Source organism: Amblyomma americanum, chromosome 1 (genome assembly GCF_052857255.1).
Source record: "Amblyomma americanum isolate KBUSLIRL-KWMA chromosome 1, ASM5285725v1, whole genome shotgun sequence".
In the NCBI taxonomy this organism is placed as follows: Eukaryota; Metazoa; Arthropoda; class Arachnida; order Ixodida; family Ixodidae; genus Amblyomma; species Amblyomma americanum.
Window position 1 is genome coordinate 493,739,822 of NC_135497.1, and position 26,747 is coordinate 493,766,568.

Sequence of the window (26,747 nt, forward strand, 5' to 3'; positions counted from 1 at the left end):
ATCACCAATTATTGACTAATCTTAAAGACCCATGACTAATGACTCTGACTCGATAGTGCTTAATCATTGACTTTAATACTTCAGCACACCACACTTCAGATCTTGAGTGATAATGTAGATCCGCTGACACATTTTGCGGATACTTCTGGGGCCGCATGGCCTAGTAATGTTTCCGCATTAAAAAAATGATAGCAAAAGGCAGTTCTACTTTACGCATGTGAAGTTTTCTTAGCGCGGCACTTCTCGCGAGCTTTACCGCACCATGGCGACAGCCGCTTGCGAGAACCAGCATCACGATTCTGACGACGAGAATTTCTGTTTGGGCTTCCCCTGGATCTGGTAATGAACGGAAGCTTCGTCGCTATGCGACGTTCTGCCAGCGCTTTCGACCTCGTCTTGTGTGCTAACAAAGGCGTTTGCTCCAGAAACGATGAAAACGTTATCATGACGTTCGCCTTGTGCGCAAAAGCAAGGATGATATATGCACCGAAGCGCACCTGGATGCAGCCAAGTGCCGTACGGCGGACTGAAAGTTAGCGCACAGTTCGGTGCCTGTTTATAGCTAGGCCTACAGTGCTCCACATGGAGCCCACCCACAATGACTGGTCGGCGCTTATGCCAAACGCTCTAATCCTAATATCATTCTGCCAGAAACAGAATCCATACATAATAAAAGAGAGATATGTCACGGTTGCAGAGAAATGCGAGGTCCTTTGCCGGAGCGAGGAAAAAGGGAGTGGAGTTTGCTACGCTCAGTGTTAAGTCGTTGATATTCAGCGTTGAGAATACGACAGCCGTGACGCAAGAAAACCAAAAACACAAATGTATTTTCAGCAATATACACATGGAAGGTCGAGCGCCTTCTGCTGAGTCGCGCCTTCTGCTGAGCCGGGTCTGGGATGCCACGCATCTGGTGCAAGCAGCCATGGCTCCAGTTGGTAGACATAGTCCCTTGCATAAAAAATGACGCAGTTAAGCATGTACTTTCTTGGGGATCTCAACAGTCTTACAGGACGCTCTGCTATTCAATAGAAGACCCATGCCATGTAGCCCAAAGCCAGGCTTTGCTGAATATGACATTCAAGAGCATACAGACATGCAGCATTGATATTGCCGCGAATATTGGCAGTATTTGTTCTTTTTTCAAATCTGCCGCCACACCACTTTATCGCTTTGTTTGCGACGCAAGACGCGACTGGATTTATCTCGATTGATCGCAGCCAGGCAGAGCTGATTCTACGTTGTTCCGGAATGTTCTAGTAACTTTGCACGCTTTATCTCGAAAGTTCGCTATCAGCTTTAAATTGAGCACGGCTGACAGCGGCGGGCATTCTGTTCGACGACCGCCGGGCACGCTTGTCGCTTCGCCACCGCCGAGTGATTCAGTTCATTTTGGGTGCTAGTCAGCCCAATAAAGTTTTCTTTTATAATACCCTTTTGTCCGTCTTCATCGCTGCTTCGACTGTCGTCACCCCTACGTGACATCTGGTTGAGGTGCGGGGTTGCCTTCCATGTTCAGGACGCCCCCTTCAAGTCGTGAAGCCACCCTCAGCGCTTCGCACCTGAGGACGAGCCAGCAGCTCAGCGAGACAGCCGACGTCTCCAGAGAGAGGAGCCTGAGTTCGGGAAACTGCCGGACCGCACCAGAGAGCGAAAAGACGCTGCTACGAGCACCGCAACCTCGCCGAAGATGTCGACACCGATCATACTGCAGCAGCTGCGGGTGCCGCCAACTTTCAATGGATCCCTAGGCGAAGACCCTGAAGAATGGTTGGACCAATTTGAGCGCGTGGCGTCATTCAACAAGTGGGATGATGCTGCAAAAATTGGACACGTGTTCTCATTGGATGGCTCCGCGCGCACGTGGTACGAAAACTACGAGTCGTCCCTTACGACATGGGAGCTATTCAAGAGAGAACTATTGAAGGTAATCACCAGTGTCGTGAGGAAAGAAAGAGCCGAACGAATCCTCGAGTCCAGGATCCAGCTTCCGAAGGAGCCCGTCCGCGGTTACGTCGAGGGGATGAAGCGCCTATTTCGGCGCGCCGACCCCGAGATGACCGAGGTAAAGAAAGTTCAGTTTTAATGCGCGGCGTAAAAGAACAACTCTTTGGCAGCCTCGTCCACCAGCTGCCAAAAACAGTCGAGGAATTCATGCAAGAAGCCTGCACGATTGATAAGACCCTCGACGTCCGAGCTCGGCAGTACAATCGTCCTTCCTCTGCCTGTGCAATCCGATCGGACACGACGGCCACCACCAGCGACAGCTTGCGTGAAGTTATCCGAAAAATCGTCATAGAGGAGCTAAGCCGATTACTGCCATCCTCCCCACAGCCACGAGCAGCGAATCTCATGGATGTGGTACGGGAAGAAGTGCAACAGGCACTTGGCTCCCCGACGGCCACAGAACCCCAGGCCATGACCTACGCCGCTGCAGTAAGGACTGCTCAGCCCCAACGACAACCCCTACGTCCTCCCTGAGATGAGACACTTGTTCCACAACGCCCTCTCCCGGCCCCCGCCCGCCCAGCCTATGACCGACGCTCAAGCCCCAGGAAACGTGACGCCTGGAGGACCTCCGACAACCGGCCGTTGTGCTTCCATTGCGGTGAGGCGGGCCATATTCTTCGTCACTGCCCGTACCGACGTATCGGTCTTCGAGGAATTGCCGTTAACGCCCCACGACCAGGTTTCGGACAACGTCCGCATGAAATTGACGAGTACGTACGTGGAGAGGAGTACACGCCGAACCGCTTTTCGCGCTCACCATAGCCGTCAAACTCCCGCTGCACCGACGCCGCACAAAATGACAACCTCGACCACGACGCAAACTGCCTTCAAAACGACGACGCCACCCAGAAAAGCTTCGACCACACGCCTCACTCGCGACTCGCATACGCGACGAAGCCGTGACCCGACGCCGAGAGCGACATGCAATGCAAGAGCCAAGACCTCCGACTTAGAAGTGACTATCGACGGCCGGAAAGTTACCGCTCTAATCGACACAGAAACCGATTACTCGGTGATGAATGGAACATTCGCTGCGCAGCTGAGAAAAGTCACAACGGCTTGGGATGGCCCACAAATTTGCACCGCAGGGTTCCACCTCATTACGCCATCACGACGATGCACAGCGCGAGTGACTGTCAAAGGACATACCTATCCTGCGACCTTTCTTGTGTTACCGCAATGCTTCCGCGAAGGAATCTTGGGTATGGATTTCCTTAATGAGCGTCAGGCGATCATCGACCTGCGATCCAAGCTGATCACGCTTTCGACGGACGAAGCCTTCGCTTCGATTACAACTGGGGAAAATCACGTTGCCCTGAGTGTCCTGGAGGAAGAAGTGAGCGTCCCGTCCCGATCAAGCGTTATCGTGACCGTAGGCGCCACGAAAGCACAAAATCCAGTGGTGTGGTGTTGAACTTGTAGCCATCCGCAAGCTGGGAACCACCAGCGTAGCCGTGCTCACTTTTGGGGGCTCCACTGTCCCCCGTTTCGTGCACTACAACTGCGAGCTTGCCCAAGTTCGTCAATACAAACGTACAATCCCAGCCTGCTACCGGTGTGGCGAACTGGGCCATCGAGTCGACATCTGTCCGGCTCCAGTACGCGAACGCTGTGGCCTATGCGGCCAAAATGTCGGCGCCACTGAAGAGGGAATGGCACCGCACGACTGCAAGCCAATCTGCCTTGTTTGCGGGGGTAGTCACCTCATCAGCACCCGTGAATGTAAAGGCAAATCCCGAAAACTTCATTCACCTGGTGGGCCCACTAAGCGGGCTAAAGGACCACCACCACCAAGACGCTCGGACAAGGCGGCGAACACGCTACCCGGCGGTGCCAATCAAGACGCGCAACGAGGGGATCGCGCCAACACCTACAAGCAAGACAACGACAAGGAACGCCAGCAACTGGCACCATCACAACCCAAGAAGGCGGCGCCATCAAGCGGCGGCACCGGAAACCCAGCGCCCGGGCCACGTCAGCAAACAGGCGTCGTCGATCGCGCCCCACTGCGGGAGCCAAAACAATCACAGGTGGGCAGTTGGGCAAGTCGAGTGGCCTCCCAGTCCTCCCCGTCTTCACTTCCCTCTCCCACTTCCACTGACCCCCCTTCGCCTCTCGAAGCTGAACTTAAACGAGAGCTTGCTCTACTCCGGGCAGAGAATGAGAAGCGCGAAGCCAGACTTAACGCTCTGGCCACTCAACACTTTTCTCATATGCCCTTCCTTACGGAGGACGACGATAACATGACTGAACGTGTACCCTCGCCATCGACTTAAGCGCACCATCATGCCCTGGAGGCCCGAGTGGCGGCTATCAAAAACATTGCTGCAGAGCTTGCTCAACTCATAAATGCTGCCATTGCTGCCCAGATGGATAGCATAACTGCCCGCATCACGCGCTCGGTATCAGTCTTAACCCAGAAATGGATTCTCGAATACCCACGTCTCTCTAAACGCGTAGGACCCCGTAGGGTTCCCAAACGGCCCACAAAACGCTCTAGTCGTATTGACGATTCCGATAACGAGGAATGCGCCCACCGCACGGCTTCGGGCTGCAGTGGATCGAACCTCTTTAACACAGCAGCATCCTTCACCCTCTTAACCTCTGATCATGGCCCCCAATCCTGGATCGCGAGCACCGACACAAACACATCCCTTCACAGTAACCCAGTGGAATTGTAGGGGTTTCAAGGACCGGCGGAAGCGAGCCCACTTTCGCCTTTACCTTGAAACCTTTGAGTTCCTCATGGCCGCGGCCCCTTCAGGAGCCCGGAGCCAACACCAAACTCACTATCAGACTTTCCAGAGGGACACACAAACTTGCATCCTAGTTCACAAAGACTATACAGCACAAGACGTCACCCTCCCATCGACCCCCGAAACTGCTATGTCATGGTCACGGTCTTACCTTTGCGAAGCAAAGACCCCTCGATTCATGTGCTTAATATATACTGCCCCCCAAAACTTAAAGACGTAACTTTCTCTAAGCTCTTTACAGAAGAAAAGCACGTGGCTGGGCGCGACCCCCTGCTCATTGTAGGAGATTTCAATGCTCCATGTCGGCAATGGGGCTATCTTAGGGAGAAACCCCGAGGCAGAAAATTGGCGGAACTAATTTCGACTCTCGGTGCAACCCTCCATACCGATCCGGCCAACCCCACTCGCATGGGCAACTTGGTAATCAGGGATACATGCCCAGATTTGACTCTTACCCGCAATATTCTGCACGCGGACTGGCTTGACAGCCAAGACACCCTTGGCAGTGACCACTGCATCATTAATACGACCATTTACACACGGCTCCTTAAACGCTGTACAACGCAGGCACATATTCCCGATTGGACTAAGTTCCGCTCGACACTTCCCTCTGTTGACATCGCTCACTCGGGATATCAAGAATGGGTGACCTCTCCAATGACAACTCTCCGCAAAAATGAACAATACATTCAGCTCACTGATTCCACCCCTGAAGTAGACAACCATCTTCTCCATCTTTGGGAGGCCCGCCGCAGTCTCACCAAACGATGGAGAAAGCAGAAACACAACAAGAAACTCAGACACCGCATTCTTGAACTCACCCACAAGGCTGCCGACTATGCCGCTCAGTTAGCCGACACTAACTGGGTGGATGGATGCAACACTGCTGCACGCAGGTTGTCTGGCCGCAACAGCTGGCGTATGTTTCGTGCACTTATTGACCCCAATCAAACACGTGCAGAAACGGCGCGGCACCTACAACGTGCAATGCATAACTTTCCCGGCCCTAAAACACAACTGGCCCGAACATTGTGTGAAAGATATCTCTGTACCACAGCGGACCCTCGCCTTTCTCAATGCTCATACATAGGGCAAACAAATCTGGAGCTGGACGCCCCCTTCAAGCTCCATAATTTTGAAGGAGGCCCTAGCCAAAATAAAGCGTGGTACTGCACCAAGCCGGGACAGGGTTACCGTCAAACTTCTGGCGAACCTTCCGGATGCAGCCTATCGTACCCTCCTCGAATTCATCAACCATATCTGGCTTGGAGAGATTCCTCTCTCCCCGGGATTTTAAAACAGCCTTAGTGACGTTTATTCTTAGGCAGGCAAGCCAATTGATGTGGAGCACCTGCTCTCTATCTCCCTCACATCTTGTGTCGGCAAAATAATGGAGACTATGGTGCGAGACAGGTTGTCCACTTCCCTCGAAACACATGACACTATTGCAGACACTATGTTTGGTTTCCGACCACAGAAATCCGCACCGTACATCCTTCGACAACTCAATCATGACATATTAGAGCCCAAAGAACTCCCTCACAATGACAAAGTAGTCCTGGCCTTGGATTTGAAAGGAGCCTTTGATAATGTAAAACATGAAGTAATACTTAACCACCTCCAAGATCCCAACTGTGGACAGAATACATACCGATACATCTGGCAATTTCTCACGAATCGACAGGCCTACTTTCGAATTCAAGACAATGAACACAGACCCTATACCACTGGATCCCGGGGTACACCACAAGGTGCGGTTTTATCTCCCCTCCTCTTCACCCTCGCAATGAAAGACCCCGCAAAATTAAGCTCTATGCCCGGCATCCGATATGCCCTATAAGCGGATGATATCTCTATCTGGGCAACAGAAGGCAATCTCGGGCACATGGAGACCTGTCTACAACAGGCAGCGGAGGCAGTGGACACTTCGCTGCATACTGTGGTCTCCAGTGTGCTCCCACCAAATCAGAATTTGTCCATATTCGATCCTCTCCCCGGGACGACACTTCAATTCACCTCACACTCCCTTCGGGTCCGATTAGAGAGGCCAAGGAGATCCGCATCCTCGGTCTCTTTATTCACCAACAACGCAGACCGGACACAACACTAGCAAAACTCCGCATGTATGGTCAGCAGGTGGGCCGTATGGTACGCCGAGTCTCCAAAAAGTGTGGGGGGTTACGAAGCAAAGATGACTTGCGGCTTGGATATGCCTTTCTAACAAGTAGAATTCTCTACTCAACCCCCTACCTTCACATGCGCAAACACGACGAGGACCAACTCGAGGTCATGCACCGCAAGGTCATCAAACGGGCTCTTGACCTTCCCATTACCACATCCAACCAGCGTTTGTTGGACCTGGGGGTGGTCAACACCTATCGGGAACTCCGAGACACCCATCTCGTCAACCAATATACGCGCCTATCACAAACGCCATCCGATCGCCGCATTCTTGACCGACTTCACATCCAACCCACCATCACCTTTTAGGAACGGGTACGAGCGCCAGAACCCTGGAGACGCGCCCTCAGGGTCCGACCCATTCCCCGCAACATGTCACACTCTGACCACAATGGCCGTCGCCAGGCGGCCCGTGCAGAAGCACTGAAGCGACATTATGGTCGACAACAACACGTGTACTACGTGGACATTGCCGGTCCCCACCTGGGGGGGTGGTTCACCGCAGCAGTGGTCCACGACAACACTACAGCGGCAGGACTCACTTTCCGCGCCTACAGCGCAACACACGCGGAGAAAATCGCGATTGCGCTCGCACTCTCCCTCCCACAAGTGAAACACATCATTACCGACTCGAAGGGGGCCTGTCGGAACTATGAGCTGGGTTGGATACCTCCTCTCGCCTGGCGCATCCTACAAAATTGCTGTCGGTCCAGCGACTCTCCAAACTGTAACCTCATCTGGGCTCCCGGCCACCAGGGACTCCAGGTCAATGAGTTAGCCGATCAGGCGGCCTGCGCGCTCTCTCCCTGGGCACTCACACTTGCTCAGGAAGAGCCTGCTACGAGCCTACCCAATATCTAATTACATTCAAAGACATCACTACATATTATAAGGACCGTAATCGTCGCTTTCCAGAACCCTGTAAGGGTCTCCGGAGAGCAGACGAACGGCTTCTTCTCAAAATTTATACAAATGCAATGCTGTGCCCGGCAGTATTGAAACACTTCTCGGACGTTTTTCATATGGTCTGGGCCTGCCCTTCCAATCCCCACCCTTCCCAATCCTTCATCTCCCACCCTTCTAGGCAGGCCCGGGAGGCGGCGCTGCTCAGCTGCCATGACCTGCAGTCCCAACGGACCTTGGTCGCCAGGGCGCGAGCGGCGCTAGGCGCCATTGGGGCTCCGGAATAGGAGCTCCACCTAGATTTGTGAGGACCTGGGCCATAAGGCCTGGGCCCAAACAGCTCCTTGTAAATAATAAATGTTTACCACCACCACCACGAAAGCCATTAACGCTGAAGCCATCATCGAGGCGAACATTCAGTTACTTCTAGACCGAGGAATCAGCATCGCAAGAGGCATCGCACTATTCCGAACTGGCCGGGCCGAAGTACTGCTGACTAACTTAAGCGAAGAATACCGGCACATTAACAGATGAACGACTATTACTTTCTTCGACGAAATATCATACGTACGAGACTCCTTCGCCCTCTCCGTCCCCTCCGCAGAAGATTCGCCTGACCAACAGAACTCACCCACTTTCGACATCAACCCAGTCCTGCACCGGAACAGACAAGACCAGATCCGCAATCTGCTTCAAAGCTACAGTGAGTGTTTTTCGACATCGCCGAAGGTGTGTCAAACGCCAATTGCCGAGAATCGCATTATAACGGACCAACACGTCCGACCTCTCCTTCAAAGCCCTACCGTGTGTCACCGTGAGAACGATAAGACATCCGGGACCAAGTCGAAGAAATGCTTCGCGACGACGTCATCCAGCCTTCAAACAGCCCATGGGCGGCACCGGTGGTTCTAGTGAGAAAGAAAGACGGCGCACTTCGATTCTTCGTGGATTACCGCCGCTTGAACAACATAACAAAGAAGGACGCCTACCCCCTCCCCCGCATCGACGACACACTGGACTGCCTCTGCAACGCCAAATATTTCTCATTGATGGACCTCAAGAGCGGCTACTGGCAAATTGAGGTCGGCAAAAGAGATCGCGAGAAGACAGCATTCATCACTCCGGATGGGCTGTTTGAGTTCAAGGTGATGCCATTTGGTCTCTGTTCCGCACCAGCGACGTTTCAGTGAGTAATGGATACTGTGCTGGCAGGTCTGAAGTGGCAAATTTGTCTGGTATATTTAGATGACGTCGTTGTCTTCGCCTCGAACTTTGAAGAGCGCCTCAAAAGACTTCGAACAGTACTGGACGCAATCAAGTCGTCTGGCCTAACCTTGAAAGCAGAGAAATGCCACTTTGCCTACGAAGAGCGGCTGTTTCTAGGCCACATCGTTAACAAGGAGGGCGTACGCCCAGACCCACAGAAAACAGCTGCTATTGAACAGTTTCCATTGCCGGCCGATAAGAAAGCAGTGCGCAGATTTCTCGGACTGTGCGCATATTACCGACGATTTGTGAAAAACTTTTCGCGCATCGCCGAGCCCCTGACCCAACTGACGAAGGCAGACGTGCCGTTTAAATGGAAGGCGCCGCAAGCAGAAGCCTTCAAGGAACTTCAGCGTCGTTTACAGTCCCCACCGATCCTTGTATATTTTGTTGAAAACGCCGTTAATGAAGTTGATACCGACGCAAGCAGCGTAGGCCTAGGCGCCGTCCTCGTTCAAAAAAGCGACAGGCTGGAGAAAGTCATTGCATACGCTAGCCGGTCCCTTTCCAAGGTCGAGGCTCACTATTCGACAACCGAGGAGTGCCTTGCCATCATCTGGGCTACGTCGAAATTCCGCCCCTCCCTCAACAAACGACCGTTCAAGGTGGTCAGCGACCACCACGCGCTGTGCTGGCTTGCCAATTTGAAGGACCCCTCTGGCCGACTCGCTCGGTGGAGTCTGCGTCTCTAGGAGTTTGACGTCACCGTCGTTTACAAGTCCGGATGCAAGCACTCTGACTCCGATTGCCTCTCACGAGCCCCTGTAGACACACCGCCGCCGGACGACGATGAGGACGCCTTCCTGGGACCCATCAGCCCCAGCTCTTTTGCTCAGCAGCAACGCTCGGATCCCGACCTAAAAGGCCTCATCAAGTACCTGGAAGGCAAGGTTTTTTCACCCCCCGCTTGATTCAAACGAGGAATGTCTTCCTTCTGTGTGCAGAATGAGGTCCTTGTGAAGAACTTTACAGTGAGCAAAACAGCCTACCTCCTTGTTCTGCCTGCTTGTCTCCGCGAAGAAGTTCTATACACTTCAAACGACGAGCCGACAGCTGGACATCTCGGGTTTTCTCGCAGCCTCCGCCGCATTCAAGACAAGCATTACTGGCCCCGTCTATCTGCCGATGTCGCACACTATGTCAAAACCTGCCGAGATTTTCAGCGACGATAAACCCCTCCCACACGACCAGAAGGATTGCTGAGCACCATTGAACCTCAGTCAAGGCCCTTTCAGCAGATCGGCGTGGACTTGCTTGGCCCTTTTCCAACGTCAACGTATGAAAATAAGTGGATCATCATAGCCACCGACTGCCTGACCCGCTACGCCGAGGCGAAAGCTCTACCGAACGGTACAGCAGCAGAGGTCGCCAAGTTTTTCAAGTGCATTATTCTTCGACACGGCGCCCCCGATGTGCTCATCACGGACAGAGGAACAGCATTCACGGCGGAACTAACGCAAGCGATCCTGCGTTACAGCCAAACCAGCCACTGGAGGACAACTGCATACCATCCGCAGACCAACGGACTGACCGAGCGCCTGAACAAAACCATCGCCGATATGCTCGCCATGTACGTCGATGCCGGACAAAAAACCTGGGATGTCATCCTGCCTTACGTCGTCTTCGCCTACAACACCGCTGTGCAGGAGACCACCCAGATGACGGCTTTTAGGCTCGTCCATGGCAGGGAGGCCACGACCACGCTAGACGCCATGTTGCCCAACGTTACAGAATAATAAAACGTCGACGTTGCCGCCTACTTTCAACGTGCAGAAGAAGCTTGAAGGCTTGCCCGGTTACAGATCAATGATCAGCAGCGGTCCGACGCCAGACGCTACAACCTACGAAGACGCAACGCGGAATACAAGCCAGGAGACCAAGTCTGAGTGTGGACGCCCATTCGCCGCCGTTGATTGAGTGAAAAGCTTTTGCGCCGCTATTTCGGCCCGTACAAGGTTCTTCGTCGGCTAGGTGAACTGGATTATGATGTCATCCCTGACGCAATGACTGCTTCCCAGCGACGCCGCGTACGACCAGAAATTGTTCATGTAGTCCGTCTGAAGCCGTATTATGCGCGCTAAAGGCCACTGCATTTCTATGCTCTATTTTCGCAAGAAGCGTTTTTCTCTTACTAGTCGCATTATTTGTTTTAATGCTTCGGGTCGATGCTTCTTTGAGAGGGGAGTAATGCCGCGAATATTTTGCAGTATTTGTTCGTTTTTCAAATCTGCCACCACACCACTTTACCGCTTTGTTTGCGACGCAAGACGCGACTAGATTTACCTCGATTGATCGCAGCCAGGCAGAGCTGATTCTACGTTGTTCCGGAATGTTCTAGTAACTTTACACGCTTTATCTCGAAAGTTCGAGATCAGCTTTAAATTTAGCACGGCCGACAGCGGCGGGCATCCTGTTCGACGACCGCCGAGCACGCTTGTCGCTCCGCCGCCGCCGAGTGATTCAGTCCATTTTGGGTGCAAGTCAGCCCAATAAACAGTTTTCTTTTAGAAGACCCTTTTGTCCGTCTTCATCGCTGCTTCGACTACCGTCACCACTACGTGACATTATGTATAAGTAAGCACTGCTGCAAGGTCAGTCTTTTATTACCATATTGATATAAATGATGCGCTATGATTGCCTACACAAGACAAGTGCTGTCAGGTGCATTTCGCCTTTGTTTCTTCGACAGGAAATGCTATGTATCTCAACAATGTAAAATATGTCGTCTATTTCTGCTGCAGTTATATTGGTTTGGTTTATGGTGGTTTAACGTCCCAAAGCGACTCAGGCCATGAGAGACGCCGTATTGAAGGGCTCGGGAAATTTCGACCACCTGGGGTTTTTTAACGTGCACTGACATCGTACAGCACACTGGCCTCTAGAATTTCACCTCCATCGAAATTAAACCACCGCGGCCGGGATCGAACCCGCGTCTTTTGGGCCAGCAGCCGAGCGCCATAACCACTCAGCCACCGCGGCGGCTTGGAGTTATATTAACAAAAGGGTGGCAATACACTGTATCATACTGTAACGTGTCTGCATTGGTGTAACTAGCCAGACTCATTGTTGTATTTTTAGCAGATCCGGGCTAATGCATAGTTCTGGAGCTCAATATATATGATTGAGGTTACCCGATGGTTGACACGGCTCTTCTACTGCTTACCCATAAAAAATCACCGTCGTCAAGCAGGCCATCCTCCGCCTTAGAGTGCCGCCAGACAAACGCGTCGTGGAAGGATCCAGGTCAGCGCCTGTCCACGGCCAGATTGCGCACATTCGCGTTACAGATCTCAGAAAAAACACTCACAGCACAAACTTACTGCCGTTGCCGAGGCCCGCACTTGCAGTTGAACTCATTCGGTCAAAAAAAGTGGCCGATGTATACTCACCATCATGTTCACAGCGTAGAACCCCTTGCTGCTTGTTCGCAGCACTGGCCCCAGGCTCCTTGATGGCGATGAGTGTGCAATCGACACACCCGACGACGCCGGGGATGCTGCCGCGGCGAATGTTTAGGCAAAGGAAGCCCTCCTTCGCCGCCTTCTCTTCGGGTCTCCCCCAAAAGCGAACACATCTCTTCTAATACCCAACGTTGACATTGGTCTCCGCCATCCGCCACAAACACTTGTTCACAGTCAGTTGGGCTGCGCCGACGTTTTCTTCATTTCCAGTGGCGCCTTGAAACCCACCGGTAGCACCTGCCGATCCACTGACAGCGTACGCACCCGCACTCCTCCCAGTTCAATGCCGAGTTGGTCACACAGCCACTGTGCAGTCTCCTTCCTAAGTCGAAGCGCCGAAACAACTCGTTCCACGCGCCAAAATCGTCTTGATGCATCCTCCTACGCCGTTGCTAGCGCGCCCACCCGCGTATACGGCGATGTAAACAGCTGCCATTTCCTGTCTCAAACGTTTTGAGACCACTTTTTTCGCTCTCAAAAAATCGTCTCATTGTGCTCGCATAATTAGTGAGCAACGTCAACACTTCTGGTACGTTTACAGCGTCAGCCGGTGACGCAGAAATTAACGTGGTCGCCACTCACGGCCGACCAATAGGAGAGCGGCAATGACACTGTTGAGACTGTTTTCGATTGAGAGCGATCCGTAATTCCGTCCCAGAGCACTTTTCTAGACGGCTGTTTTTATGCACACGCGTGTGACATTTTGTTTTGTTTTTTGCGCATCATCACATGGTGCTAAGATAAATGGCTTCACGCTAAATAATTTCTACTCCCATTACGAGAAAAGCTGGTGTGGAGAAAAGCGGTGCGTTTGTGCGCCTGTGTATGCACGTGTACTTGCCCGATGGTACAGAAATTCCAACGATGGCATCAAGCGGCCGTATGACGCCCACAGCAAACGAGCACCGCCAGTTCAGATCATCCCATGCATTTCGTTCGCCTGTATTTACTCACAACTGGCAGACCTCCATGTGGCACCCATTTTCCCGACATTCGTACCTAAATTGTCACGCAACCGTTTGTCGTGCAGCGTTCCGGATGGTGTCAAACGGTTTCTCGTTGCATATACCTTACCTGTGCTAGTCAATTTGGAGGCTAGCTTGCGACATGGATTTGAACCGACGACATATGCGCATTCGATTGTATATCTTTTCCGACTTTGATATCAAAATTGCGATGCAATATCTGTTCGTCGTGTAGCGTTGCGTGTGATGTCTTACGCGCGTGTGCTTGTATGAGTGGTGTTGTGTGGGTCTGTGTCAATGCACCCAGGGACAATAACAGGCTTTTTAACAGTAGTTTTAAACGCGCTATGGGGGGGGGGGGGGGGGAGTGTCGTGACAAAAAAAACCTAGAAAATTGCATGGTGCGCTGCAATTCTCCTTTCAGCCACCGTATTTCGAATCACCGACATCCATACTCCATTTTACGAGGAGCGGGAACCAGAGGGAGAAATACTCTAAAACACGTGCGCTGCGCGGCACCCCACTGTTGCCATCCTCCCCTGGGCTGATAATCCTGCACACGGAGCAAAGTCCAGCTGGTTAGTCACCAGTCAAACGCGTGTTTGCGTCTGTACAACAAAAGCTGCATTGTTGTACGGAGCGCCAACGTCCTCTAGACATCAATGTTTTATTGCCGGTTGCAGCAATAGTCGACGAAAGTAAAAAGCAAAACAAAAAAGAGCCGCAAATACGTAGGCGCAACATGTTGCGTGAAGGTCTCAGCATGTCTGTGATGTCCATTTCTTCACCGCTTACCCGGCGGCTCCGAGTCGCATTGGCAGCGGACGTAGTTTGTCAACAGAAAATCGTTGCGCCAACAACAAGCTTATGCATCAGCGCATATTGCGAGTGAAAGGCCGAGAGAAACAAACCCACTGCCTGTGTTTAATATCGGGAGCGCAACGAAGCACAGCGCCTGGTTTGCCAAACTATACTATGTACGTAATTTTACGAGGTCAAGATTTTGGAGGGTCTTGGCAAAGCTATTTTAATTCAGCATTACACAATGTAAGGACTTCGCAAATGTGGCCACAACTTCGATTCGCCACCCTACATGTTTACGAATATCGAAATCGTGTGGGCATCGCCACCTAAAAAAATGCTGTTAGTACAAAACTACTATTTTCATTTGCACAATGACATGAATGGAAGCGGCGACACGAACTTTCACCCAACTGCAAACTGAGCATTCAAAAATGCAGCCACGGCAACGTAACAAGAACATACGGCATGCACGGGTCGGTAAACTCTGTCATGCATTCTAATGAATCATTCGACTGAAATCACATCGAATGAACTGTATACAACGTGCACTGTGCATGACTGTGCCAGAGATACGACAAACGTCACGACTTGAGCAGTGCCCCTACCCTACTGAGGTTGGAATTCTAAACACAGGTGCGGTCTATCAGTAAGCGGTAATAGCGTTCCACTAGCGTACCAACCTGTCAGTCCGTGTAATTACGCATTTTCTGGTATTTGCGGGTCAGTGAGTACTGGCGGGCGCGGAGTAGACGAGAATGCGTGTTGCTTTGAGTGAACTGGCTTTTAACGCTCGTAGTATGAACAGCCATACGCGAGCGGCAGGAGAGACCGAATGTCATCGCCGCAAGCAAACATTGCAATGATCAGACGTGGATTCCTTTCGGTTACATAGCTTGCTGTTGTCTCCCGAATTTTCATTTTGTTAACGGGGTATTCTGTCGTAAGCTCTGCCTCTAAATTGTCACACTCGCCATCTCCAAGCAGGCAACGAAAGGGTTAACCTGGAACAGTGCCCCACGAAAAACGAGATATTCGATTGATCTATGCGATCTTGAGTTTCAGTACATTTCGCTTTCGTTTTTCCAACATGCAACACCATGCCGCATTTGCCCTACAGGCAACCGGCGACAAAACTGCACGCGTGAACTGCGAGCATGGCACTCACCGATGCTGATTGTTCGCTCCATCGAAGCACGGTCGCCTGCTCCTGGATGGTTGCTACAGGCGCTAATGGCTTAGCACCCACGAGGATGAACACGATGCGAACTCCAACGCACAATTTCTAGGCTTGGCAGGAATAAAACGAATGGATGACACTACCAGAGATCACACGCTGCTTCGTCTGCAGCCCACGGGCTGCAGGTTATCAGCCCATGGTGGCGTCAGCGGAAGGCGGCGCTCGGGAAAAAAAAAACGTGGCGGCTCCCAGGTATCGAAACCAAAATCGTGTATATATCCCTCGGCAAGGCGATCCGGTGCTGCAGAGCGTGCGCCTCACTTTTCTTTTTTTGATGGCAAGTCTATCCCCCACAAAATCACCAATGCGGGCAGTTATTCCACTGACTGGCAAAACAGCTTTTCACACTGACTGCAGCTCAAAGGCTCTCGACATTTGTTAGCCGCTGTAAACGAGGCATGTGAGATAGGTGTTGACTCTCTTATATTTTCAAACTAATTCAAACACTTGCTGAATTCCGCACCCTTGGCCTGGGGGCAAACTTCCATTACACTTTTTAAAGACCTCGTTATATACGATCTCTGACACTCTGGAGCCTTTTTTGGCGGCCTCTAAGCTGCTAATGAAACATACGTGCCCCGGCATACATGCAGCTGTTAGAGAATCCCGAACAACGAGCTTTCAAGCTTTAATGATGAAGCACGACATTTCTTCACTATATCGGCTCCCTGAAACTTGCACAGCTAGGAAGTCGGGGCGACCTTGTTTTTGCGGTGTTTCAGACTCGCAGGTTGCTTCGTATATTTCACTCTTGCAGGAAAGAAAACCGTGATAAGAGCATAATAATAACATGGCTTGAAGATGAAGGTTCCTCACAAAAAGGATAAAAAGAGACCTTCGGGCATAAGGCGCCAGCTTTCGCACATGCTTCTTATTCCTCTTTTGTGCTTCCTTCGCCCATGCTCTCACGCGTGCGTGACTTCGAAATAAAGCACTATATACGTGCACTATAAGCAATTATAAACGTCAATCGGAATTCATTATATAAGCCAGAACGGCTTATATATGTGCATTTTAAGTTATTTGGAACCCGCTGATCTTGACCAGTTTGCCGTAAATCCATTTTCTGCAACTGAAACTTAGGAAAAAAAATTAAGACCCGTTGCATTGTGATCTTTTTTATTTCGTGGCCATTGCTCCATTTAGTTCAGTAGCCCTTGCGTCTTTAACATGCCAGGGTAGAAATGTCACGGAAATGTAACTTGTAACAGCTTGTTCAAGTAAAACGATAGCGTTTAAAAGGAGTTGGTTCTATTGAATGTGCATCTCGGGCGCATGTCAGCAGCCATTTTCCAACGCGTCTTTAAAGCGCCTGCGTGCGATTGTGGTTATAAATGCTACTACACCATCTTGTTTCAGTAATGCACAAGAGATCAAGGCGACAGCTGAGTTTGTGTTCCTTAAATTAATTTTTGTACGCACGCGAGCCGCCGTCTGTTGAATCTCCTCATGCCATGGGAGCTGCAGGCAACGCGCAGCGGCACCTCAATCCGACCGCAGCGCCACCACCTAGACGGCGGTCGCATATGTGCCCGCTCAGCTTTACCGCTCAGTTCCCGGGAGGCCGCCGCTGTCTGCAAACTGATCACATCTATAGAAGCGTTGATGACTGCGTGAAACTCACCTACAGCAGCCGAATAATTTACAACTGCATTTTTTCTCATGTCGTTTCAGTTTCAAAAGCTGAACTGCGGCTGCGACTTACATGACGGGTCAAGGCCACGTGAGGCGCGCAGAAACTGATATATAATCGCTGCTTGTTCATTTATTCTCATTTCATCTCTTGAGCCGGCTTGCGTAAGAGTTGCTGTAAATTAAAACGAAGAAAATATTGACCGTACTACAGTTTTTTTTTTATGCCTCAATTTACCTCAACGCGTCTTGGATGTAGCAGCCGTCATTTGGCCTTTGAAGTGGCAACCAAAACAGCAAGGAAGAAAAAATTAAATGACAAATTAGTGACCACTTGTTGGCGCAACCCACGTGGCTGTATATGTTTTCTAATGTGCTGCGCATCATTCGAGGAGGAGGTGGAGAGGGAGGAGGAGAAAGAGGATGTCAAGCGGTAGATAAAACCAGTTTTCTACCCTTCACTGGGGGAAAGGAATGAGGGGATATAAAGGTGAGGGAGAAAAGGGAGCGATAAGAAAAAGCAGAAGGCCCATCATTCGAAGTTTCTAACACACCTGGCTGGTTCTGTCATATTATGAAAAGCAGCTTTTTAAGATATGGCTGCAGGTCATGGCTTACCAGCATTCTTCAAGAGACCAGTACAAAGCCGTTGCATTGTTAGTAATTGTCCGGAGAACATATGGATCATCATTTATCATCATTTATTAACCCTTAAGGGTCCCGTTATAGTAGGATACAATTACAAAAAAAAACAGCAGTTGGTAACGATTCGCCATGGCCCGCAACGTTTTAGCTGTGTTACTCTGCTTAACAATCACAACAGTTAACGGAATCAGATTTTTTATGTTTGTGCTAAATAAGCCAGAGGCAGCAAAATTCTTGAGCTTTTAATTTCGTCTAGTGGTTAGCTCCTTGCTTATGTAACAAGAAAAGTTTTAACAACGGACTACTTTTTGTGGTGGAGGAATCAGTGCGGTGGCCCTCAATGTGGGCAGAGTTTCACTGCTGACTTAATTTGTACCCGGCTGTATTGAAAGGAATTTAATATTTTACAGAAGCATACAAGTTGAAAAACAGCAGTGCCTCCGCTGGCCAGTCAAAGCAGCAAAACGAAATGAGCTTTTTAATGTCTGACTCTATTAAACAAACCAGGTATCAGATTTCTAGAGCTTATAATTTTTTATTTGTGATTACCCAGGTACCACAAATTGAGAGACAAGACATTTTCAACATAACTATCCGAGACGAAACAAACGGCTAGGATACTTGCATGAAAATTCGTTTTCAATTGGTTAACGCCTTAAATCAGTCATATAGCGCGTCTAATGTCCGAGTCAGAAGGTGTTTCTGAATCCGTCTTCTAGCGTAGTCAAGAAACATCTAAAAGTTGTCTATAAAATACCTCTTTTAAAGGGGCAATGACATGGTCGTTCTTCATATTGCAGTTTTGTGCTTCAGTAACTAAAACAAGAGCTTATGATTCAGTTTCCGAAATTTGGCTGCCCTGGACGTGCTGTATATTCCAAAAAAATGCGATCGCAATTGAGAACGGGAAACTCCCCCCACCGGCAGTGACCGCCATATTGAATGCTCTCGTGACGTCACATGGACATACATGGATCAATGTTGTCTGCTCTCGTGGCTGCAATGTGCGCAGCGATGTCTCTTGTCCCTTGTACTTCCGCGGGCGATCTAAGTAGCAGTCGTCCCCCACATATGAGTGCCTGGTGCTGCAAAAGAGTTAATAATAGGTATGTAGTTAGTCTTCGGTACAGGTATAGGGTCCGGTTACACTAGGCCGATGCGACGGCGATCGTCGGTCGGTTGGCTGGTCGGTACGTAAATTCCATCGCTGACGCACTAATCTATCAAGCTAGACCGACGACGACGCCAGCACGACCGACGACTCCGTATCACAGTAGTGTAAAGAGTGAACTTAGTTGGAACTGGCAGGGTGTGGTGGCGGACTTGTTGGTATGACGTTCTATAAACTTAAGAATTTTAAAACTTATTGTACCTGATGCTAGCCACGTCTACATACGCGATGTGCGTGCACCAGCGAAGATGTGCTTTCATTCGGTGCCTGCGCATAGAACCAATCGGCGAGGCAATTAAGCGATACGGGCAGAAAACGCCGCACGACGGTGCCGCTCGTCGCTCGCCGCTGTCTCCTGGGCTTGTGCGGCCGAGCAAATGCTTCACGCCCCGTGAATAGACGGCCCGAAAAACTGCGCTTGTGTACCTTATCCTTATCGAAAAAGGCGAAACGAGCGGCTGCATTTAATGTCCTCAAACTTTCTTACTAATCAGCGGGGAACTCCTGCCAGATGCTTCAATTTCGGCCGACGGTGGACCGCCGGCACCTTTCGTGACGAGGCCTAGCGAGTACGCAGGATTCGTGTGTGCGATTTCGGCGATTGCTCAGTGGTTAGGGCGCTCGGCAACTAATCCGGAGATCCCGGGTTTGAACCCGACCGCGGCGGCTGCGTTTTTATGCAGGCAAAACGCTAAGGCGGCCGTGTGCTGTGAGATGTCAGTGCACGTTAAATATTCACAGCTGGTCCAAATTATTCCGGAGCCCTCCACTACGGCGCCTTTATTCCCTTCTTCTTTCACACCGTCCTTTATCCCTTCCCTTACGGCGCGGTTCAGGTGTCCAACGGCATACAACAGATACTGCGTTATTTCCTTTCCCGAAAACCTATTATTATTATTATTATCCAGGGCGCTCAACTTATGACACTGCAAAAAATAACGTGCACGTTGCTATAGTGGATCAGCGCAAATTAGATAATCTAATTGGAAACTTTGACTGGCAGGCATTATATAGGTCTAATCCCCCGGACTTAGTTTATTCTCGGTTCAGCCAGCAATTAAACAAGTTAGAACAGGCATGTAAGCGGATCATCCGCAAAAAACAAAGACGTAATCATGTCTGGTTTAATGATACTATTATGCAGGCAATTTCACATAGGGATTGGTTATGGAAACGTCGTAAACGCTCCCCTAAAAATATTTAACTACAAATCGAATATAGGACCGCAAGAAATAAGGTTGTTGCGCTTATTCGTTCCGCTAAACGTCAGTATTACCGTGAACAGTTTAAGTGAGCAGCCAGAAACCCCGCCAAAACATGGTCACTGATTAATCATATCAGAGGCGTTAACAGAAATGAGTCTTCTTTTCAAGAAATATTTGCATGCAATCTTCAGGAAACCGCAGAATTGTTCAACGAACACTTCGCACGTGTGTCGCGCTCAAAATCATCCTTGCCACAAAACAGCTGTTCCTTGACGCGTACCATATCGGCGTCCGCCTATTTACCGAAGATGTGTTCAGTAGACCTTGCGCGCATAATCTTCAATTTCAAACGGAATAAACCACCGGGCCTTGATGGTATTACTGTGGCCCTGCTTCAGAGAAATTTTGAAGTTCTGGAGAATATTCTTCTTTTTATCCTTAACGGATTCTTAGAGACTGGTATGATACCAAGTACGCTAAAAACAGCGATTGTGAGGCCGGTATACAAGGGTGGCAAGAGAGAGAACCCTTAAAAATTACCGACCAATTTCGATTTTGCCAATACTTTCATAAATTTTAGAAAAATTTATGCTAGAGTGCATGTCATCATTTTCGAAAAAATTCTCTGTTTTATCTGACCGGCAGTTCGGATTCATAGAAGGCCGTGGAACGATTTCACTGCTCGAAGAATTCTCGGACGAGTTATACGCGGCTTTTGAACACAATCTGTTTGCTTGCTGCCTGTTTCTAGATATTGCCAAGGCTTTCGACACAGTAAATCACGAAATGTTGTTGCGAAAATTGTACCTGTACGGATTTAGAGGACCATTTCATGAATTGTTGAAAAGTTTCTTACAAGATCGCTCACAAGTCGTAGCCCTCGATAACAACACAGTCATTAGCAGCCGTCAGATACTGAAAGCGGGCGTTCCCCAGGGATCTATTTTATCGCCGTTACTTTTCAATCTATTTATAAATGATTTCGCATCAACAGTGTCTAATGCCTTGGTCTTTCAATACGCCGATGACACAGTTTTACTTTCAAAGCACATTTCCTACAAACATGCTGTTGCTTTACTACAAGAAAACATCTGTAATGCGATGAACTGGTTTTCTCTGAATGGCCTTTTGATAAACCAGCAAAAAACGAAATTAGACTGCTTTAGAAACCCCTTGAAGACAACTGTACTGAATGAATCCATCTTTTTACACTGCCACAATGATAAAGACTGTCATTGTTCTCCAGTTGAAAGTGTCCATTGCATAAAATATCTCGGTGTTTACTTTGATGCTGACCTCACGTGGAACAGTCACTTGGCACACATTTGTAGCAAATTGCGTAGCACTGCCTGGTTACTGTTTACTGTTAAATCTTTCATACCATTATCGGTAAAAAAGACAATCATGCACGCTCTAGCATACAGTGTTCTGAGATACGGCATCACACTGTTCGCGCACTGCTCTCAAAAGTGGCATGACCGTGTAGACACGCTCTTAAAAAGTATGTTGAAAAGTACCGCCTATGCACATTCCTTTCCACCTTCAGATAACTTATTTAATATCCTTGGTCTTCCTTCCTTTGAGCGCTTATATAAACAAACCGTTGTTCTCCGACACTTCTGGAATCCTGCGTTCAAGACAAAATCAGTTGTGGCCAGAACGCTACGTAAAGGCCAACGCTTTAAGATCCATAGATACGCGACCAGATACGGCAAAGCAAGACGCTGTGTATACGTCCCTACATTATTCAATAGCCTTCCTGATGATGTGTTATCCGCTACTTCTAAGGCAACTATTAAACGCATGATAAAAACTGTGAAAAGCGTTTGTGCCAGAAAACAAATGACACTTGAGATTTGTAGTTTTATTCAGTGTATTATTCAGTATTTATTAATATGTATTCAGTGTGTGTACTTTATTATGTGACTTGTATTGCCATCACTTTTCGCTCGCCGATGTTGCCGGGCCTAGTCCTGCAAGCCTCCTTTTGGCTTTGACAGGCCCGATTCTGTATGTATTTCAATATGCTGTGGCAATAAATTATTATTATTATTTTTATTATTATTATTATTATTATTATTAATATTATTATTATTATTATTATTATTATTATTATTATTATTATTATTATTATTATTATTATTATTATTATTATTATTATTATTATTATTATTATTATTATTATTATTATTATTATTATTATTATTATTATTATTATTATTATTATTATTATTATTTAGCGCCTGAAAATAGCTGTCGAGCGTAGTTTTGGCCACAGTTCCTCCAAAACGACGACTGCCTACATCGCAGGGCGCGAGTAAAATAAGGGGGAAGTGCCGATGTGTGACCCGGTCTGCACAGCATATGCTAAAGGTAGCCGGCAGCAGCCGTCGGCGTTGACTGTGGACAACAAATCTGGTTGTTTTTATTGATCCATGCAATTTCCGAACGTATTTTTAACTAAAGCGCTCTAAAATCAAATACTGATGACATAAGAGGAAGCAGAGACCATTCGCGGAAAGCGTCGGTCCTACGCGAAGCGTTTACCAAGCAGGCGATATAGCATTAGCGCCGCTTATTGCAGTGTTATCAAAGTATGTAATCGAGTAAAACTACCATTTGTGAGCAATACGACGTAATATTTAAGGTAAGGAGACCCAACCTTGCGTTTTATGCCGATAAAACGAGCAGTACTGTTTGCGCACAGCTATGTAAGCAACCCCAGCGCGGGGCTGCAGTTGTGATCGTCGCATTCCTAGGCCACAATGCGCACGCACAGTAGGCGCCAAATGATGTACTATTATTTTCAAGCACTCATTTAGACGGTGGCGACAATTTATCGGTGCGGGGAGTGAATGCATTCGGGTCGCGTAGGGTTTTGCAAGCGGCTTGGTTCCTGAAAAAGGGTTCTACGAGCCGAAGGGCGTGTATGTTAGACTTACAAATGCACACATGCAGCGCGGAAGTCGCCTGACTCGGCACTTTTCTCTGCTCTTTTCGTGCCTCAAGGTTACTGTAGTGCCACCTTGTGATAATTTGAGTTTAATTATCGAGCCGATAAATAGCGGACAAGAAATTGGTAGCCAGCTACCAAACGCCGCGGCTTTCACGGCGCACAACGGCGAAGGCATGCACGGCACGTGTCGCTTTTCACATATGGGAGCACTTGACTGCTAAAAAGAAACCACATTCATAATATAAAAACAACATGTTTATGAGCGTAAACAATAAAGGAGGGGTCCATCGATTTCTGTTCCCTCAACAAACAGAAAAGCGGTGCCACGAGCAAGTCCGCCTTCTTAAGGATCACTCAGGTCGCGTACTAAGCTGACAGCTTCCGAAAAGAAAACACTGAAATTCATTTTCTTTCGATAAGCTAAAAAAAAAAAGAAACCTTTCCGGGCGACCGCCGTCTACGGTGTGCATGCAAGCCCCTCAACAGCGCGCAGCAGGCGACGCGGCGCGGTTATGCCCCTCTGACGTCAGTGATCAGAGGTTGCCAGACCAGCTAGCAGTTTACAGTAGAAACGGTAAAAATTTGTTTTGAAAAATAATTGCCGCACAGAATCAACTGATACTAGGGGGAATTTTAATTTAACAAGTTGAGAAATAAATGCGATAAGCAGTGTATGCGTGAAAATAGGCTGTCATGGCCCCTTTAAACGTTATAAACGAACGTCCAGAAATGAGCAACAGGAAGACATTTTCTATATGAATGCAGGTAGTTTAGAAGACGTTTTCAGTAAGACTTGCAGGCCCCATTTTGCTCCCACTAAATTTGTGAGTTTTGTTCAGCAAAAGAGGAGCTAGAGCACTGTGGGCCTACATCAAGCTTGCACTGTGCACAGTATAACAACCCTACTGCACGCTTGATCCTTGCGTCAACAGCGGCTATTACGCGTAAATAAAGAGAAAAATACCATAACAACGCTCTTTATTACGATCAATAAAAGATGTTATAAAAAACAAACGGCCCAAACAGCATCTGAGCAAGCTGAACTAAATGAGATAGCGGAGAAAAAGAACGTGCTTCGAATAAGTCCTCTCACCGTTATCTGGTGCAGACGAATGGTGCATAATAAAAAAAAAACAGAATTACGAGACAGGCATCTAAGATCCCATTCAAAATCTTTTGAGATGTGCTATTTTACTCAGTCGTGGTAGCACGCACATGTATGACCGCGCTTGTTATGTCGCGAAACATTCGTTAGATGGTGAGCAGATCAATAAAAAATAAAAATGATCCTGACCGCGTCGTCAATAGCGCAGCGACCTAAATCGATTTAAAATAAATAAGTTGACGCAAGCATATCATTAACTTTCGCGTCTCCTTGCATAGATTGCGTGGCATATCGATTGTTTCCTCATCGCGCAATACTTTCTATAAGCCGCAAAGTTTTGGGCCAATACGCTGCAACTTAAAAAAAACAGTTATGCGAAATGCGAGCAAAAAAGTGCGTCGATAATGTTTTGACACAGATGTTGAATGCGCTTTCTGCTTGGCATGCACATGGCGGCTTCGATTCTGTGAAAAAAGTTGTGCTTTTAGTACAGTTCCAGTCCAGTGTAAATGATACGTGCGCAAATTCTTCACCTGTCCGGATTTGATTCACCGTGCTTATGTACTCCCCTCGCCTTCGAAGGCGAGGGGAGTACATAAGTGCGGTGAATAAATTATCTTAGCAAAAGCAAAAGCAGATTCTGTATACTAACTTGATAAAAAAACGAATGAAGGCATACTGATGAATGCAAAATTGATAAGAGGAGTACTGTGAAAATATTGGGGCATAAAGACTTACAGTTCTGCTGTGATTTGAAACAAAGACTTCTCAGAACTTGAGATTGGAGGATGAAATTTGGGGGGGGGGGGGGAGAGACTGGGTGCGTAGAACACAGGGGCAGCGGGGGACGCGGAGAGAATAGGAGGGAATGTGGTTCCTGAGTTTTCATCCAGGGCGCATATGAGAGATGGGTTGAATGACACACTTACAGTGACAACGGTCGGCGGGACGTGCGATGGCAGGTAAGTACATATGACACCCGCAAGAACCGAGGGGCCCTGAGGCCCACTTCCGGTTGTGTATGCGGCAGTTGGCGGCCACCTCATCTGCTGCAGAGACACCAGCACTGGAAGATATAATAGAGTCGCTGCCGACATTCCAGGAAGCACGTTTTACCACTCACCGCCACCAACTTCGCGCAGGGAGCAGCAGAGCACAGATACACTCTCAGCCCAGATGAGACACTGCAGCTGCAACAGTTCCAGAGAAGGAGATGTGAGCGACGGAGCGCACGTAGAGGTGGCCACAGTTTCCTGAGGTCAGACAGATGCACTGGTAAATCGTATACACTCGGAGGCGCGCGGGCACAACATGATGGAAACGCCGCGCGAGCAGGGGAAGGTCACCGAGGAACCACTACACTGCGATGGTGCGAATAGGTGTGCGCGCTCGATGGTCGCTGCACGCCGGGAGGTCGAACAGCGACAAAGAGTTCGTTGGATACCACCGCGCAGCGATGGCGCGAAAGGGAGAACGAGCGATATCCCAATGGCAAGACGGGCGAGTTGGTGATACATACTTAAAGAAAAATAGCGCAGAAGACGGGGACAAGTGAAGAAAACAACAGGACCAGCGCTAGTCCAATTGCTTTCTTCACTTGTCCCCGTCTTTTGCGCTATTTTCCCTTGAGCGATATCCACAGTGCAGCGAGGAAACTGCGCGAAGGAAAAAGAAACAACGGGTGAAACCTTTTTATATTATATAGGCAGCGACACGGATGAGGCTGCAGGCGCGCAAACATTCGTGTGAAGACCGCTGCAGGACGAGTACCGGGCTACGTTAGGAGGTCCACAGCTTCATCGCGAAAAGCGGTGGTGCGAAGAGCGTAACGAGCGCGCGAAGGCAAGAGCATTAATTGGCCGCCGTGCAGCGGTGAAGCCGGACAAGCGAAGAGGGATCCGCTGCTGTAACGCGACAGAGTTGCGGTAACGGTTACGTGTGAACACAGGTTCCCCAAAAAAACAGCACCACGATGAGGCGCCTTCACATCATAGAAATCAGGTTTGGTGCAGGAATTCTGAAAAGGGCGCGCGCCGTTTCAGGCGTGCACCGTAGAGTCCGCAAAGATTGCGGGGCCTCCACCACCCACCAGCGTAGAGGCAGGCAAAAACTGCCCACTGAGAAAAACACCGAGCCGAAACAGCCCTTCAGAATTCGATGCGCCTTACTGGAGAAACTTCTGTCGCCTATTATCTGTGTTTAAGAGGGCCGTAATAGAACCCGTCTTCAACCCCATGCGAGCCGCCGCGGTGGCAGAGTGGTTACGGCGCTCGGCTGATGGCCCGAAAGACACGGGTTCGATCCCGGCCGCGGCGGTCGAATTTCGATGGAGGTCAAATTCTACAGGCCCGTGTACTGTGCGACGTCAGTGCACGTTAAAGAACCCCAGGTGGTCGAAAGTTCCGGAGCCCTTCAGTACGGCGTCCCTCATAGCCTGAGTCGCTTTGGGA